The following is a 19,380-nucleotide window of genomic DNA, read 5'->3' as shown; positions in this document are numbered from 1 at the left end:
TTAAATATTTCATCCTGTTTTCCAATTCTTTTTACTCTACCTTCTAGAAGATTTCCTTGAGTTTATCTTCCAATATTACCAACACTATTGTTGGTATACTACCAATATTACTGTTTTCATTTCAGCTATTATGTTTTTAACTTTCAAGAACACTTTCCCATTCTCTGAATATTTCTTTTTAATGGTATCTTGTTCTTATTTAATGGATGCAATCTCTTCTCTTACATCTCTAAGATTAATAGGTTTCTTGTTCTTGCACAGGGTTTCCCTCAGCTGTATTTGGTTTCTCTTGGTCCCTATCATCTTATTGCGGGCTAAACTGTGTCCCTTCAAATTCATCTGTTGAAGTCTTAACACAGAATGTGACTGTCTTTAGAGATAGAGTCTTTAAGGGGATATTAGTTTAAAAGAGGTCATTAGGATGACCTAATCCAATATGCTGAAGCTGATGCTGAATCTGAATCCAGACTGATGCTGAAGCTGAAGCTCCAATACTTTGGCCACCTGATGCGAAGAACTGACTCATTGGAAAAGACCCTGATGCTGGGAAAGACTGAAGGCAGAAGGGCATGACAGAAGATGAGATGGTTGGATGGCATGACCAGCTTGGTGGACATGAGACTGAGCAAGCTCCGGGAGTTGGTGATGGACAGGGAAGTCTGTGTGCTGCAGTCTATGAGGTTGCAAAGAGTTGGACACGGCTGAGTAACTGAACTAAGCTGAATCCAACATGACTGGTATCCTTATAAGAGATTAAGATACAGACTTACACAGAGGGAAGATCCTGTGAAGACACAGACAGAAGATGGTCATCTCCAAGCAAGGAGAAAGGCCTCAGAAGATACCAACCCCACTGACACCTTGATCTTAGACTTCCAGTCTTCTGAAATGTGAGAAGATAAATTTTTGTTGTGTAAGGCACCCAGACTAAACAGCTTTGTTATGGCAGTCTTAGGAAACTAATATACCTCTCTCTGAGGTATTTCTCAGATGTCTGATGATGTTCCCTCATCTGCTTCTAATTAAGAGGAACTAAAATGATCACTGAAACTCTGGGTCTGTAGGCAGGACTTGTTGACTTTGAACATCACTGTTCAGTGGTATCACAGGAATATTTTGGGGAAGCTTCTGAGGTCAGTATCTTGTCTTTTCCTGTTGGGCTGGTTAGATTCTTCAGAGAAGAATTCTCTAAGAGAGTCTGGAGGGCGAGGTTGGCTGCAGCACTCTGGGCAGGAAACAAACCTTGCCTCTGCATTTACCATTCCGTGTGCACACGGCCACTTAAGCCTGTTTCTAGTCTGATGCTCCCTTTCTAGACTCTCTGTTTTACCTGCTCCAGAGAATAAACACGCAGAATTCCATAGGGGTGCTCAGGAACATGAGTGGGAAGAAGAATCTAGAGATGAAACTGCTCTCAGATCATTCACCCATGTTATCTTTATTTTAGGGTAAGATCCTTCTCACTTTGGGGCTTCCCTGATGGCTCAGATGGTAAAGATGCCTGCAGTGCAGGAGACCTGGGTTCAGTCCCTGGGTTGGGAAGATCCCCTGGAGAAGGGGATGGCAACCCACTCCAGTATTCTTGCCTGGAGAATTCCATGGACAGAGGAGCCTGGCCAGCTATAGTCAATGGAATCTCAGAGAGTCAGACACGACTAAGTAAATCACACACACACTTCTCACTTTTAGCTCCAGAGGTATGTGATGGTGCCATTTCCTGTGCATTTTAAAGATTCAGCAGGATAATTCAAATTAATGCTTAGTTTTTCCCACTGCTTTCTAGGGGCTCAGTGCTCGTGTGCTTATTAAATTGGTTTTGATTTGTTCATTTGTTTTTCAGCTTCCAAAATGGTGCCTATCTAGCTCTCCCCATCTTATGGGTTTATGTCTTTTTTTTTTTTTTAAAGAAATCTGCTATTTTAGTTTTAGTGGACTTTTGAAAAGGAATTAAATTAGATACATGTGTTCAAGCCAATATTAATACATAAGCTGAGCCCATGCTCTTTGTCTCGTGTAAAAGGACAGTTTTTTAAATACAACAATAAAGTTGATTGTAACTACTACTTATCTTGTTATAATTGATTCAAATATTGTGCCCAGTGATGAAACCAATCTCATACTACCATGTGGTTTATTTTTAGAATGGAAGATACTCAACAGAGAAAAAAAGGGATCAGAACAAAGGTGTACATAGGTTGATGCATCCGAATATTTCTGAAAAATCTGCATGTAGACCGAATTCTTCCTAACTGAACTGTGAGTGGGACTATGACCCTTTAAAGGGAAAGCTGCAAGGGAAATTTTTACAGAGTGAAGTTTGGAAATTGTCCAGATTTCCCTGTAAGTCCCCAATAGCAGGATTTTCTTCAGATAGAACTCACCTATGTTGAGAAAATAAACTTGAAATTTTATTTATCTTCAAATAAAAATATATGGTGATAGGGATGACTTTGGTGATATTAGTACAAGCTTCACAGGATGAAATAGGAAAGTTCCTAGGCCAAGTCCTGTCATTTCTGAGCCCAGGTCTGCTCATGGAACTGGGTCACTGTATTCATTTGTTTCTGGCTGGGTCTTTGTTGCTGCCAGGGCTTTTCTTTAGTTGTAGCAAGTGGGGGCTGCTCTCCAGCTATGGTGCAAGGGCTTCTCACTGCAGTGGTTTCTCTTCCTGCAGAGCGTGGGCTCTGGAGCACTCGGGTGTCAGCAGATATAGCACACAGGCTCAGCATCTGCAGCTCCCGGCTCCAGAGGACAGGCTCAAAAGCTGTGGTGAAGGGACTTAGTCACTTTGCGTGGCCGCATGGGGGATCTTCCAGGATCAGGGATCCAACCTCTTGTCTCCTGTGTCTCCTGCATTGGCAGTCAGATTCTTTACCACTGAGCCACCAGGTTTCTGAAGAACAGGTGTTTTAAATGTTAACATAGTCCAATTTAAAAAATGTCACCTTTATTAGTGCTTTTCATATCCTCTTAAGAAATACTTGGCTATTACCAAGTAATGATGATATAGCCTATGTCTTCTTCTTAAAATCTAGAAAACATTCTGAAAAGCTAGAAAGCGCTCTGAAATCTAGAAATCTTTCTAAAAATCCATGTTTCCTTCTTAACATTTAGATTCATTGTCAATAGAATTAATTTTGCACATAGTGCAAGAATGGGCAAAGATACATTTTCCATATATATCTCCAACTGAACCAGTACTATTTACCAAAAGTAAATAACGGTACCAGTTATCAGTTCAGGCCTCTGAGCCCCGGTGCACCTTGCAGTGTTCTCTGAAACCGCAGACAGAGCTTCTGAAGCAGCTCTCCCGTTAAGGGGGCACCATGGTAACCTTCAGCTTCCTCATAGCTCAGTCGGTAAAGAATTCACCTGCAATGCAGGACACCTGGGTTCGATTCCTGGGTCGGGACGATCCCCTGGAGAAGAAAATGGCAACCCACTCCAGTTTTCTCGGCTGGAGACTCCCATGGACAGAGGAGCCCGGCAGGCTACAGTCTATGGGGTCGCAAGAGTCCATACAACTGAGCGACTAAAGAGAGCGAGAGACAGACAGTAACCTTTCTCAGCAGAGAGACAGCTGGAGGGAGACCACCATGGGAAGGGGCGGTGCTGCTGCTTCCAGGGGCTGCGCACCGAGTCAGCACTGCAAGGGGGGCACCCAGCGATGCTCACCTAAGCCACACGCCCAGCACGCGCTTCCCTCGGCAACCCCAGCCGGGCCTGCTCCCCGAGGCTCTCTTGGAGACGGCGCAGTCCTGGCCTCCCATCTGCGTCAGCGCCTCCGCTCCTCTCGCACGCTTCCGGCCCAACTTCCAGCTGTGGCTCGTCTGCCCCCAGGGTTGCTTTCTGCTGGCTCAGCAACTGTGGTCCAGCTCTGCTCTAGGCGAGGCCGGCAACTTCTCCACCAGGGGTGGGAGGTAGGCTGGGACCTGGGACCCTCTCCTGAAGCGCTTGCACTTGCACACAGATGTCGCCTCCAGCAATGGAGTACCAAGAAGCTATAAGGGACTCAAAATAACCGTATGCGGGTGCGAATGCGGCAATTATGAGCAATAACATTCCAAAAGGCCACAAATCAACGGCCTCTTCTAAGTGCCAGGAGCATGACTCCTGTTTACAACACCGCCCCGAGGGTGTGAGAAGACCACCTAAACCACTCCTCTGGACAGACCCACCAATGTCCCCACCCTCAGCCCATTTAAAGAACCAGCCCATTCTCCTCCAAGACCCAGTTAGGCAGCTGTTAACATGTTCTCACAGTGAAGTCTTACCTGAATTGCTCATCGGACCTCTTCATTTCTACTGATTAGAGTCCAAGGACCATGGTTGATAACACTTTCAAGTTTATTCCCCCTTGGGCACTCTTCCTCAGTCCTAGGTCTCCGCTGTAATTTATATTTTCTCTTTTACCATGGCTTAATAGTATAGCTTTATATTAAACGTCCCTTGTTTAAATCACGTATGGTTTCTGTTCCCGATTGGACACTAGCCGATACACTAGCCTCACGTCCTATTGCAGTGTGGCATAGGTCCCTAGATCTGTGGGCTGTTCTGTTTCATCTGCCTTTGTCCTTCAGCCCCTGCTTTATCATTCATTTTACCTATTTTCAGGGCTTCCTGGCTGGTCCATTGGTTGAGAGTTCGCCTGCCAGTGCAGGGGACACAGGTTCAATCCCTGGTCCAGGAAGATCCTTACATGCCTCGGGGCAGCTGAGCCCGGGTGCCGCAATAAGAAAAGTCCCCACGATGAGAAACCCACTTAGCATGACCAGAGAGGGTCTGCACACAGCCACGACTGGCCCCGCACAGCCAAAATAAACAAACCAGTTAGTTTAAAAATATGTTCAAGTTCTCGTTTGTAATTTTTTAACCTGGGTTATTTATAACTATAGTCTTTAATTTCTAGGCAGCTGGACACTTTCTAATATACTATAGTTACTGTTTTCTATGAACAAGAACATACTCTGTCCTGTCACAAAGAAATATACTGTGGCTTTCTTTCTGGCCCAGCATATAGTTGATTGTGATTTGTGTACTTGACAAGAATGTTAACACTTTACCAGATGTTCTCTATGTGTTAATTAGATCGAGTTTGTTGATTGTCTTATTCAGATCATCTGTACGTGAATCTTTTTTTAAATATTTTGTGGTCTGTTGCTTCTGTTATTAAAAGAGGTGAATTTTAGTCTTCCACTATGGTGAATTTGCATTTTAGTTTTGGAAAATTTTTCTGTGGTAAATTATTTTCCATGCTTCTAGTTCAAACTTTCTATGTGCTTATATTTAAAGCGTATCCCTTGTGAGCAGCTTAAGGATCAGTCTGAATCTGGCTCACCTCAGGTCCTAGAGTGTAAACATGGAAACTGCTTCTGGCCTTTCCTCTGAGAGCTTGGTGGGTCTTTGTCTCAACACTAAGGTACTGCAGGAGTATCCTCTCCGTTTTTTCACTGATTTTTAGCTTAGCATTTTCTTCTGTGCAGTTTAAATATTTGACCAGTTCTTACCGGGTCTTTCTTCTTGTTGGGCTCTGCTGTCATCATAGGATGTGAGAGCTCCCCTTTCTGGTCTCCTATCCTATTTAATTGAGGTTTCTGTTTATTAAATTTTTTTTTTTAACAGAACATAGGAAAGGAGGGAGAATTCAGCAAACCATAAACAAAGTGAAAAGGCAACCAACATATCTGCAAATGAAAGTGACCAATAAGGAATTAATTTCTAAAATATACAACAGCTCATGCAGCGCAATAACAAAAACAAACAACCCAATCAAAAAATGGGCAGAAGATCTAAATAGATGTTTTTCCAAAGACAGCCATAAAGCACATGAAAAGATGCTCAATATCACTAATTAGGAGAGAAACGCAAATCAAAATGCCAATGAGGTATCAGCTCACATTGGCCAGAGAGCGTACATGCCTGCTAAGTTGCTTCAGTGTCTGACTCTGCGACCCCATGGACTGTAGCCCACCAGGCTCCTCTGTCCATGGGATTCTCCAGGCAAGAATACTGGAATGGGTTGCCAGGCCCTCCCTCCTCCAGGGGATCTTCCCAACCCAGGGATGGAACGCACGTCTGTGAAGTCTCCTGCATTGGCAGGCAGGTTCTTTACCACTAGCACAACCAGAGTGGCCACCATCAAAATATCTTCAACCAATATTTGCTGGAGAGGGTGTGGAGAAAAGAGAACCCTCCTAAACTGCTAGTGAGAATGTAAATTGGTACAGCCATGATAGAGAACATTATAGAGATTCCTTTAAAAAAACTAAAAACAGAAGTACCATATGACCTCACAATCCCATTACCAGGGATAAATCTAAAGAAAATCATAATTCATAAAGATACATGCACCCAAATGTTCACTGAAGCACTATTTACAGTAGACAGGAGACAGAAGCAGCCTAAATGTCCATCAACAGAGGAATGGATAAAGATGTGGTACATATATACAATGGAATATTACTCAGGCATAAAAAGAACAAAATAATGCCATTTGCAGCAACATGGATGGACCTAGAGACTGTCATGCTGAGTGAAGTAAGTCAGAAGAGAAAGAAAAATGTCATATGCTGTTGCTTGTATGTGGAATCTAAAAAAATGCACAATGTAACTTATTTCCAGAACAGAAATAGAGTCATGATGTAGAAAACAATTTTATAGTTATCAGGGAGGGGAATGGGGGAGAAGGATAAAATGGGGCATTGGGATTGACATATACACACTACTATATATAAAATATTGTGGGTTGGCCAAAAAGTTCATTCAGGTTTGTAATATCATACAAAAACCTGAACAAACATTTTGGCCAACCCAGTAAAGTGAAAGTGAAAGTTGTTCAGTCATGTCCAGCTCTTTGTGACACCATGGACTATAGCCTGCCAGGCTCCTCTGTCCATGGAATTATCCAGGACAGAATACTGGAGTGTGTAGCCATTCCCTTCTCCAGGGGATCTTCCCAGTCCAGGGATGGAACCCAGGTCTCCTGCATTGCAGGCAAATTCTTTACCATCTGACCAACCAGGGAAGCCCAAATAGCTAACTACTATATAGCATAGGAAACTCTACTCAATGCTCTGTAATGACCTATATGGGAAAAACATCTCAAAGAGTGGATATATAAAACTGATTCACTTTGCTCTACAGCAGAAACTAAAATCAACTATACCCCAATACAACTTTTTTTAAAACTGAAAATAAGATTACAGAGAATTTATAACAAATATAAATATTATATCAATAAAGTAAATGGAATTAACTTATTAAACAAAAGTCTTCTGGAAAAGATGGAGTAAATGCACTTCTCCCTGTTCTTCCCACTAAGCACAGTTAAAACCTCTGGATATTATACATCAAATAAGCGCAAGAAGACGCAGAGAGGTGAGAAAAGCAGTCAGGCTGGCTGGGACCTCAGGACCAAAGAACAACACAGAGGCAGGCTCATCGGGTTTTCTTTCGCCTCCTGTGTCCAACGGTGGGAGCTGGAGAAGCCGGCAATCCAGAAATAACAGTGACACAGACAGCCCTCCATAAAGCTTGCTCTCTCTGTCTAGAACATGAGGGAAGGGGCAGTCTAGCAAGATGGAACACTTCTAGGTGACAACTCCCCTACTCCAGTCAAGCACCGTGGAAAAAACAAGGGCCTCACCCTACTCCTGTCACCAAAATATGAGAGGGGCCTAGACGCTCACAAGTTGTGACAAGACACACTCCCGCCCAGGGGGTTGGTGGCGTCAGAGACTGTTATGGCCTCCCAACAACAGTGAGTCCTTATCCCACTCTGCAGTGTCAGTGGGAGAAGCACCAGGGTGGTGTTTGCGTCAGCGAACATCTAGTGGGGACCCTGAGTAACGGGGCACCTTCTGTCCCTGGGTGTCAGCACAGGCAAAGTAGGGTCGCTGGACTTCCACCTCCAGCAGGCAGTAAGCAGGCATTGATAAGACAGAAGATCTGAATAAAAGCTAGTGTCTCATAACATAATACTCACAGTGTTCAGGATTCAATTGAAAATCATTGTCAGAAAATCTCAACTTGAATGAGAAAATACAATCAACAAACACCAATTTTGAGAAGATGCAGAAGCTGGAATTATGTGACAAGGAAATTTAAGAAACTAATTTGGAAGAAGATTTACAGTAGGTAGGGAAAAACATATAGTAGGTCCTCTGTACTTTGTACCCCTAATCCCACAAAGGTAGCATTTTTCATGACTATAATATCAAATCCATGATACTGACATTAGTACAACCCACAGAGTTTATTAAGGTGTTGCCAGTTGTACAAACTATCATGTGCATGTATGTGTGTGTGTGTGTGTGTGTGTGTGTGTTCTATGAAATTTGTCACATAGGAGCTTTGTGCATCTAGCATCTTGAGATCCTGCTCTGTCACCACAAGGCTCCCTTGGGTTACCCTTTTGGAGCCAACCCTCCCTCAAATCCTAACTCCTAGAAACAACTCATCTGTTTCTCAGGTCTATGATTACATTAGTTTAAGAGAGCTGGGCTCTATCCCTTGGGTTGGGAAGATCCCCTGGAGAAGGGAAAGGCTACCCACTCCAGTATTCTGGCCTGGAGAATTCCATGGACTGTATAGTCCATAGGGTCGCAAAGAGTCGGACACGACTGAGCAACTGTCACTTTCAAGAATATTATAGAAATGGAATCATTCAGTATGTAACTTTTAGAGATCGGTTTTTCTCACTCAGCATAATTTCCTTAAGATCTATCCCGGTTGTTGTGTATAATTTATTCCTTTTTATTACTGAATAGAATTCCATGATACAGATGTGCAAATTTGTTTAACCATTCATCCATTGAAGAACAACTGAATTGTTTCCAGTTGGAGTTATTATTTTTTTTCTTTTAAAAAATTTTTATTAAACATCTTTATAGAGCAGCATCCAAACTCCAGATCCAGTGGCCAAGGAGACCTATTTGCTGTGGGTACCAGCTGGGGCATGCAGGCGGCTCAGGCTTCCCACCCTTTGGTTTAGAGATGAGGGTGGTGGGCAGTATTTCATCTTTGGCTTCCACAATGCTCACGTCATCAGGCAGAGGCTTCTTAGGGCCAGTCTTACCACTTCGGTCCAAGGCAGCATGATCTTTACCTTGACACCCAGCACACCCTGTCTGAGCAGCACATGGCACACGGCAGGCTCAACACAGTAGTTAGCAGGTCCCCACTGTGAATCATGAGGCCATCCACATGGATTTAGCCATTCCTGGATTTAGTCCTCTGTCCTCAGAGTTTCCCAGACACTACTGCCTCACAGCCTTTGGCCCCTCTCAACGAGGAACTGCAGCGTACCATAGCAGGCCTTCTGCACGGGAAGGCGGAGAACCAACCAGTCTGCAACACAGAGACTCTGCCTGGGCAATGGCACAGAGACCTCCCATGGCTACCTTTTCAAAACAAAGCTCTACACTGCCATCAGGGAAGCCAAATCTCTTCTGAACCACAGTAGTCAATTCCTGGAATCCACCAGCCCTTCTCACCAAGAACATTCTGTGTCCTGGTGGCCAAGATAATGATTTCTGTCCTGGTTGGTGTAACTTGGACCTCACCTCCAGAGTACCCATCTTCAGCCAGCTCCTCAGTGAAAAACTCATTCAGTTCAGCTTTGAAGATGCCATCAGCGATGAACCTCCTCTTCTTGGCCCCAGTTGGAGTTCAGTTCAGTTCAGTTCAGTCGCTCAGTTGTGTCCAACTCTTTGCAACCCCATGAACCGCAGCACGCCAGGCCTCCCTGTCCATCACCAACTCCTGGAGTCCACCCAAACCCATGTCCATTGAGTCGGTGATGTCATCCAACCATCTCATCCTCTGTTGTCCCCTTCTCCTCCTGCCCTTAATCTTTCCCAGCATCAGGGTCTTTTCCAAGGAGTCAGCTGTTCGCATCAGGTGGCCAAAGTATTGGAGTTTCAGCTTCAGCATCAGTCCTTCCAATGAACACCCAGGACTTATCTCCTTCAGGATGGACTGGTTGGATCTCCTTGCAGTCCAAGGGGCTCTCAAGAGTCTTCTCCAATACCACAGTTCAAATGCATCAATTTTTTGGCTCAGCTTTCCTCACAGTCCAACTCTCACATCCATACATGACCACTGGAAAAACCATAGCCTTGACTAGACGGACCTTTGTTGGCAAAGTAATGTCTCTGCTTTTTAATATGCTGTCTAGGTTGGTCATAACTTTCCTTCTAAGGAGCAAGCATCTTTTAATTTCATGGCTGCAATCACCATCTGCAGTGATTTTGGAGCCCAGAAAAATAAAGTCAGCCACTGTTTCCCCCATCTATTTGCCATGAAGTGATGGGACGGGATGCCATGATCTTAGTTTTCTGAATGTTGAGCTTTAAGCCAACTTTTTCACTCTTCTCTTTCACTTTCATCAAGAGGCTCTTTAGTTCTTCCTCACTTTCTGCCATAAGGGTGGTGTCATCTGCATATCTGAGGTTATTGATATTTCTCCCAGCAATCTTGTTTCCAGCTTGTGCTTCCTCCAGCCCAGTATTAAATCAAATCCCTTATGACTATACAGTGGGAGTGAGAAATAGATTTAAGGGACTAGATCTGATACACAGAGTGCCTGATGAACTATGGATGGAGGTTCATGACATTGTACAGGAGACAGGAATTAAGACCATCCCCAAGAAAAAAAAAATGCAAAAAAGCAAAATGGCTGTCTGAGGAGGCCTTACAAATAGCTGTGAAAACAAGGGAAGCGAAAAGCAAAGGAGAAGAGGAAAGATATACCCATTTGAATGCAGAGTTCCAAAGAATAGCCAGGAGAGATAAGAAAGCCTTCCTCAGCAATCAATGCAAAGAAATAGAGGAAAACAATACAATGGGAAAGACTAGAGATCTCTTCAAGAAAATTAGAGATACCAAGGGAACATTTCATGCAAAAATGGGCTCAATAAAGGACAGAAATCGTAGGGACCTAAACAGAAGCAGAAGATATTAAGAAGAGGTGGCAATGGAGTTACATGTATTCCCGATCCCGATCCCCCCTCCCACCTCCCTCTCCACCTAATATGTAAATCCATGGCTGATTCATGTCAATGTATGACAAAACCCACTTCAATATGGTAAAGTAATTAGCTTCCAACTAATAAAAATAAATGAAAAATTAAAAAAAAAAAAAAGAAGAGGTGGCAAGAATACACAGAAGACCTGTACAAAAAAGATCATGACCCAGATAATCACAATGGTGTGATTACTCAACTAGAGCCAGACATTCTGGAATGTGAAGTCAAGTGGGCCTTAGGAAGCATCACTACGAACAAAGCTAGTCCCTCTCCAGAGTTCTAAAGAATAGCCAGGAGAGATAAGAAAGCCTTCCTCAGCAATCAATGCAAAGAAATAGAGGAAAACAATACAATGGGAAAGACTAGAGATCTCTTCAAGAAAATTAGAGATACCAAGGGAACATTTCATGCAAAAATGGGCTCAATAAAGGACAGAAATCGTAGGGACCTAAACAGAAGCAGAAGATATTAAGAAGAGGTGGCAATGGAGTTACATGTATTCCCGATCCCGATCCCCCCTCCCACCTCCCTCTCCACCTAATATGTAAATCCATGGCTGTTCATGTCAATGTATGACAAAACCCACTTCCTCCAACTAATAAAAATAAATGAAAAATTAAAAAAAAAAAAAGAAGAGGTGGCAAGAATACACAGAAGACCTGTACAAAAAAGATCATGACCCAGATAATCACAATGAAAGCCTTCCTCAGCAATCAATGCAAAGAAATAGAGGAAAACAATACAATGGGAAAGACTAGAGATCTCTTCAAGAAAATTAGAGATACCAAGGGAACATTTCATGCAAAAATGGGCTCAATAAAGGACAGAAATCGTAGGGACCTAAACAGAAGCAGAAGATATTAAGAAGAGGTGGCAATGGAGTTACATGTATTCCCGATCCCGATCCCCCCTCCCACCTCCCTCTCCACCTAATATGTAAATCCATGGCTGGTTCATGTCAATGTATGACAAAACCCACTTCAATATGGTAAAGTAATTAGCCTCCAACTAATAAAAATAAATGAAAAATTAAAAAAAAAAAAAGAAGAGGTGGCAAGAATACACAGAAGACCTGTACAAAAAAGATCATGACCCAGATAATCACAATGGTGTGATTACTCAACTAGAGCCAGACATTCTGGAATGTGAAGTCAAGTGGGCCTTAGGAAGCATCACTACGAACAAAGCTAGTGGACGTGATGGAATTCCAGTTGGACTTATTATTGATAAATCTACTGTGCACACATATATATACATTTTTGTGTTAATTGAAGCTTCCATTTCTCAGGGCTAAATGCTCAAGTGCAGTTTGTGATTCATACGGTAGTTACCTCTTTAGTTTGTTTTTTGTTTTTTAATTGCTAAACTGTTTTCCAGAGTGGATGGTTATTTTACATTCCTGCAAGCAATAAATGAGTGATGAAGTTTCTCTGCCTCTTCACCAGCATTTGGTGTTATCAATGTTTTTTATTTTAATTATTTTGGGAAGAGTGTTGTAATATCTCATTGTGGTTTGAATTTGTAAATTCAAATGACTATTGATACTGAACATCTTTTCCTGTGCTTATTTTCCATCTATATATCCTCATGAATAGAAATATCTGTTCATAACTTTTCCCCATTTTCTAATTCAATTGTTTTTTTGATATTGAATTTTGAGAGTTCTTTGTATATTCTGCATACAAGTCCCATGTCAAATATTATGATTTGCAAATACTTCTTCTTACTCTGTAGATATGCTTGCCTTTTCATCCTGTTAACAAAGTCTTTTACAGAGGAAATATTTTAATTTTGATGAGGTAAAATTTATCAATATTTTTCTCTTATGGATCATACTTTTGGTGTCAAGTATAAGAATTTTTTGTCTAGCACAAGACTACCTCAAGACTTTCTCCCATTTTTTTTTCTCTAACAGTTTTTAGTTTACATTTTTAAGTCTGTGATTCATATAGCCATGATAGTTGGGTTGAGGCTCATTTAATGTCTAGTTTCTCTAGCACAGTTTCTTGAAAATGCTATCCTTCCTTGTTTGAGTGGCTTTTCACCTTTGTCAAAATAAGTTGGACATATTTGTGTAGATAAATTTCTGGGATCTCACTTTGGTTCCATTCATCTATGTGTCTATCCCTTGACAGGCTTCCCTGGTGGCTCAGATGGTAAAAAATCCACCTGCAATGCAGAGACCCAGGTTCAATCCCTGGGTCATGAAGATCGTCTGGAGAAGGGAATGAGAGAGCTAATTCTTAGGTATGTGACTAAGGAGTCTGGGACTCTTGAAGAGGAGTAAAGGACAAACTTTTTTTTCCTACACTCCTTCTTCTTAGTCATGTAAGATTTTTTTCCTTAAACTCTGAGTTGTTATGGCAACAATCTATTTCTTCTAAGACTAACTTTCTTTAAGCCCAGAGCTAATGATTACACAATAAAACAACTCATCTTACTCAGGAGTATGTTTTTCCTTAAACTCTGTACTAACAGTTATATAACAACAATGTATCTTGCTGGAGGACACGTTTCTCTTTCTTTAAGAACCTTCTGACTAATCCTGTTATCTTAAGATACATGCTGTGGGAGTGGGTCTGTAAGACCTTTCTATTGTTAGTACCAACTGAAAAGTATATAAAAGGCCTTGATGAGATTGGCAGGTGGGGCACTCTCTGTGTCAGATGCTTTCTCTGTCCCTTTTTCACTGTAATGAAACTTTTGCCACATGAAGCTATAAGTGCCTGAAGCCTCATCTCTGGTCCCAAAGCTAATTTCTCTTCTTCGGAGGTCACGAATCCAACACCGCTCACGGTAAGCTATCAGTAATGGCTCCCCACTCCAGTATTCTTGGCTGGATAATTCCAAGGACAGAAGAGCTCGGTGGGCTATAGTCTATGAGGTCACAAACACTCAGACATGACTGAGCAACTGAGCGCACACACACACAGAGATCCCTCTACCAATACGACTCTGTCCTGATGACTGTAATGCTATATAGTAAGCTTTAGTATCAGGCAAAGGTTTTCCTCCCACCTTATTCTTTTCACAGTTGTTTTACCTACTCTACCGCCATACCCTCCCATATAGATTTTACAAAAAGCTTGTTGATGTCCACAAAAACAAACAAAATTCAGTGGTGGTTTGACAGAAACTTTATTAAAACTAGACATCAATTTGCAGAGAATCAACATCTTTACTAAGTTGAGTCTTCCAATCCATGAACATAGGACTTATCTCCTATTTTTCAAGTCTTTTTCTATTTCTTTCCTTGGAATTTTGCAAATATCAGTATACAGACCCTGAATATGTTACACTTCGGTGGCGGCGGCCGAGAGGAACTACCCCAACCCGGAGGTCAGGGGCCCACCCGAGAGGAGTTACTGCACCTCCAAGGAGTGGCTTCTGCACGGGCGCAGGAGGGCCGAGAGGAGCTACTCCACGTTCAAGGTCAGGAGGGGCGGCCATGAGAAGATACGCCTGGTCCAAGGAAAGGAGCAGTGGCTGCACTTTGCTGGAGCAGCCGTGAAGAGATACCCCACGTCCGAGGTAAGAGAAACCCAAGTAAGATGGTAGGTGTTGCGAGAGGGCATCAGAGGGCAGACACACTAAAACCATAATCACAGAAAGCTAGCCAACTGGATCACAGGACCACAGTCTTGTCTAACTCAATGAAACTAAGCCATGCTGTTTGGGGCCACCCAAGATGGTCAGGTCATGGTGGAGAGGTCTGACAGAATGTGGTCCACTGGAGAAGGGAATGGCGAGCCACGTCAGTATTCTTGCCTTGAGAACCCCACGAACAGTATGAGAAGGCAAAATGATAGGATACTGAAAGAGAAACTCCCCAGGTTGGTAGGTGCCCAATATGCTACTAGAGATCAGTGGAGAAATAACTCCAGAAAGAATGAAGGGATGGAGCCAAAGCAAAAACAATACCCGGTTGTGGATGGGACTGGTGATAGAAGCAAGGTCCAATGCTGTCAAGAGCAATATTGCATAGGAACCTGGAATGTTAGGTCCATGAATCAAGGCAAATTGGAAGTGGTCAAACAGGACATGGCAAGGGTGAATGTCAACATTCTAGAAATCAGCAAACTAAAATGGAGTGGAAAAAAAGTAATAAAATAAAGTGGACTGGAATGGGTGAATTTAACTCAGATGACCATTATATCTACTACTGTGGGCAGGAATCCCTTAGAAGAAATGGAGTAGCCATCATAGTCAACAAGAGAGTCCGAAATGCAGTACTTGGATGCAATCTCAAAAATGACAGAATGATCTCTGTTCATTTCCAAGGCAAACCATTCAATATCACGGTAATCCAAGCCTATGCCCCAACCAGTAACACTGAAGAAGCCGAAGTTGAACAGTTCGATGAAGACCTACAAGACTTTTTAGAACTAACACCCAAAAAAGATGTCCTTTTCATTATAGGGGACTGGAATGCAAAAGTAGGAAGTCAAGAAACACCTGGAGTAACAGGCAGATTTGGCCTTGGAGTACGGAATGAAGCAGGGCAAAGGCTAATATAGTTTTGCCAAGAGAACGCACTGGTCATAGCAAACACCCTCTTCCAACAACAAAAGAGAAGACTCTACACATGGATATCACCAGATGGCCAACATTGAAAACAGATTGATTATATTCATTGCAGCCAAAGATGGAGAAGCTCTATACAGTCAGCAAAAACAAGACCTGGAGCTGACTGTGGCTCAGATCATGAACTCCTTATTGCCAAATTCAGACTTAAACTGAAGAAAGTAGGTAAGACCACTAGACCATTCAGGTATGACCTAAAACAAATCCCTTATGAATATACAGTGGAAGTGAGAAATAGATTTAAGGGGCTGGATCTGATAGAGAGCCTGATGAACTATGGACGGAGGTTCGTGACATTGTACAGGAGACAGGGATCAAGACCATCCCCATGGAAAAGAAATGCAAAAAGGCAAAATGGTTGTCTGAGGAGGCCTTACAAATAGCTGTGAAAAGAAGAGCAGTGAAAAGCAAAGGAGAAAAGGAAATATATTCCCATTTGAATGCAGAGTTCCAAAGAATAGCCAGGAGAGATAAGAAAGCCTTCCTCGGCGAACAATGCAAAGAAATAAAGGAAAACAACAGAATGGGAAAGACTAGAGATCTCTTCAAGATAATTAGAGATACCAAGGGAACATTTCATGCAAAGATGGGCTCAATAAAGGACAGAAATGGTATGGACCTAACAGAAGCAGAAGACATTAAGAAGAGGTGGCAAGAATACACAGAAGAATTGTACAAAAAAGATCTTCACGACCCAGGTAATCACAATGGTGTGATCACTCACCTAGAGCCAGACATCTGGGAATGTGAAGTCAAGTGGGCCTTAGAAAGCATCACTACGAACAAAGCTAGTGGAGGTGATGGAATTCCAGTGGAGCTATTTCAAATCCTGAAAGATGATGCTGTGAAAGTACTGCACTCAATATGCCAGGAAATTTGGAAAACTCAGCAGTGGCCACAGGACTGGAAAAGGTCAGTTTTCATTCCAATCCCTAAGAAAGGCAATGCCAAAGGATGCTCAAACTACCACACAATTTCACTCATCTCACACGCTAGTAAAGTAATACTCAAAATTCTCCAAGTCAGGCTTCAGCAATACGTGAACCAAGAACTTCCAGATGTTCAAGCTGGTTTCGGAAAAGGCAGAGGAACAAGAGATCAAATTGCCAATATCTGCTGGATCATCGAAAAAGCAAGAGAGTTCCAGAAAAACATCTGTGTCTGCTTGATTGACTATGCCAAAGCTTTCGACTGTGTGGATCACAATAAACTGTGGTAAATTCTGAAGGAGATGGGAATACCAGACCATCTGACCTGCCTCTTGAGAAACCTATATGCAGGTCAGGAAGCAACAGTTAGAACTGGACATGGACCAACAGACTGGTTCCAAATAGGAAAAGGAGTACGTCAAGGCTGTATATTGTCACCCTGCTTATTTAACTTATATGCAGAGTACATCATGAAAAACGCTGGGCTGGAAGAAGCCCAAGCTGGAATTAGATTGCCAGGAGAAATATCAATAACCTCAGATATGCAGATGACACCACCCTTATGGCAGAGAGTAAAGAGGAAATAAAAAGCCTCTTGATGAAAGTGAAAGAGGAGAGTGAAAAAGTTGGCTTAAAGCTCAACATTCAGAAAACTAAGATCATGGCATCTGGTCCCATCACCTCATGGGAAATAGATGGGGAGACAGTGGAAACAGTGACAGACTTTATTTTTTGGGGCTCCAAAATCACTGCAGATGGTGGTTGCAGCCATGAAATTAAAAGACGCTTACTCCTTGGAAGGAAAGTTATGACCAACCTAGACAGCATATTAAAAAGCAGAGACATTATTTTGCCAACAAATGTCCATCTGGTCAAGGCTATGGTTTTTCCAGTGGTCATGTATGGATGTGAGAGTTGGGACTATAAAGAAAGCTGAGCGCTGAAAAATTGATGCTTTTGAACTGTGGTGTTGGAGAAGACTCTTGAGAGCCCCTTGGACTGCAAGGAGATCCAACCAGTCCATCCTGCAGGAGATAAGTCCTAGGTGTTCATTGGAAGGACTGATGCTGAAGCTGAAGCTCCAATACTTTGGCCACCTCATGCGAAGAGTTGACTCACTGGAAAAGACCTTGATGCTAGGAGGGATTGGGGGCAGGAGGAGAAGGGGACAACAGAGGATGAGATGGCTGGATGGCATCACCGACTCGATGGGCATGAGTCTGAGTAAACTCCGGGAGTTGGTGATGGACCGGGAGGCCTGGCGTGCTGCAACTCATGGGGTTGCAAAGAGTCGGACACGACTGAGCGACTGAACTGAGCTGAACTGAACTGAACTGAACGCTAAGTTTTTCATTTTATTGGGAAACTAGAAATGGCATCATGCTTTAAATTTGTTTCTACATGTTCATTTTTAATAAGTAGAATTTCAGTTAATAATTTGTATGATGATTTTATGACCTGATGAATTCATATGTGGTGAAATTTTGTGAGCAGTTTGTAGATTCATTAGTATTTTTTATATGAAGAATATTATCAGAAAATTAGGAGTTTTTTCCTTCCTTTTCAATCTGTAAGCCTTTTGTTTCTTTTTACAGTCTTATTACAGAAGTTAGGACTTCCAATGTCATGTTGCCAGGTGGTCAGAATAATAGTGCTAAGAGGAGACATCCTTGCCTCGATCACAGTCTTAGGGGGAAAGCATTGTTTTCCTTTAACTATGATGTTAGTTGTAGGTAACTTTGTAGGTGCTCTTCATTAAGTTGAAGAATTTCCCTCTATTACTAGAATGACGAGAGTTTTCATAATGTGTTTGTTAGATTTTGTCCAGTGCTCTTCCTGCATTGATTGATAAATCATATATATTTTTTCTTAACTTGTTCATATGGTAGCTTAAGGTAATTGATTTTCAAACATCGATCCAATCTCACATAGCAGAAATAATCACATTTGGTAATGGTATATCATTTTAAAAAACACACTGCTGGGTTCAATTTGTTAGCATTCTGTTGAGGAATTTTACATCAAAGTCATGGGATATTTTGATAGATGAGTGTATTTTTTGTACTGTATTTGTGGTAATTCTTGAGGCAATACTGGGTTCAAAAATGTTTTCACCTTCTTATTTTGCTGTAAGAGATTGTGTAAAACTGGTTTGGTAATTCTTATAAGTTAAACTGTATGGGATAGCATATTTCCTTTTTGGGGGCTTTCTAATTAGAAACTCTATTTCCTTTATAGGTACAGTGCTACTCAAGTCATCTACTTTACCTTTGCTAAGTAGTAGTAGGTTGCAGTTTTCAAGGAATTGGTCCATTTCTTCTGAGTTATTGAATTTCTGAAATTAAATTGTTTATAGTATTCCCTTACTACCTTTTTAAAAAGATTCAAGGTCTATAATTGTAGTACCGATGTCATTCCTGATATTGATTATGGTATATTATCTTTTTAAGTATTTCAATTTTATCGACTCTTTTCAAAGCATCAGCTCATGTTATTGCCTTTTCTTATTGTTTCTGCTTTCACTTTTATTCATTTCTACTTTCATTTTATTATTTGCTTCTTGACAAGCATTTTAAAGCAGTTCTCAATTTTAAAAATGCCTCAAGGAACAGTTACAAACATGCTTGAAACAAATGGAAATGTGAAGAAGTTTCAGCAAAGTAATAAAGATATAAATGAAAACCAAATAGAAATCTTAGAATTAAAAAATTCAATAACCAAAATTTTAAAACTCAGTGGAGTTTTACGTTGTTTCTCTCAACAACAAAATGGAGAGGATAGAGGAAAGAATTCATGATCTGGAAATTAATGCAGTAAAAATTGTTCAGTCTAAACAGCAA

The 19,380-nt window shown here is 41.8% G+C and overlaps 1 pseudogene; it reads right to left on the bottom strand.

Annotated features, from left to right (window-relative positions):
- Window positions 1-3,857: 3,857 nt before the first annotated feature.
- LOC122454971 lies at window positions 3,858-14,085 on the bottom strand (annotated as a pseudogene).
- Between the last annotated feature and the right edge of the window lie 5,295 nt (window positions 14,086-19,380).

This window comes from Cervus canadensis, chromosome 17 (assembly GCF_019320065.1).
Source record: "Cervus canadensis isolate Bull #8, Minnesota chromosome 17, ASM1932006v1, whole genome shotgun sequence".
In the NCBI taxonomy this organism is placed as follows: domain Eukaryota; kingdom Metazoa; phylum Chordata; class Mammalia; order Artiodactyla; family Cervidae; genus Cervus; species Cervus canadensis.
This window is presented reverse-complemented; position numbering and strand designations above follow the sequence as displayed.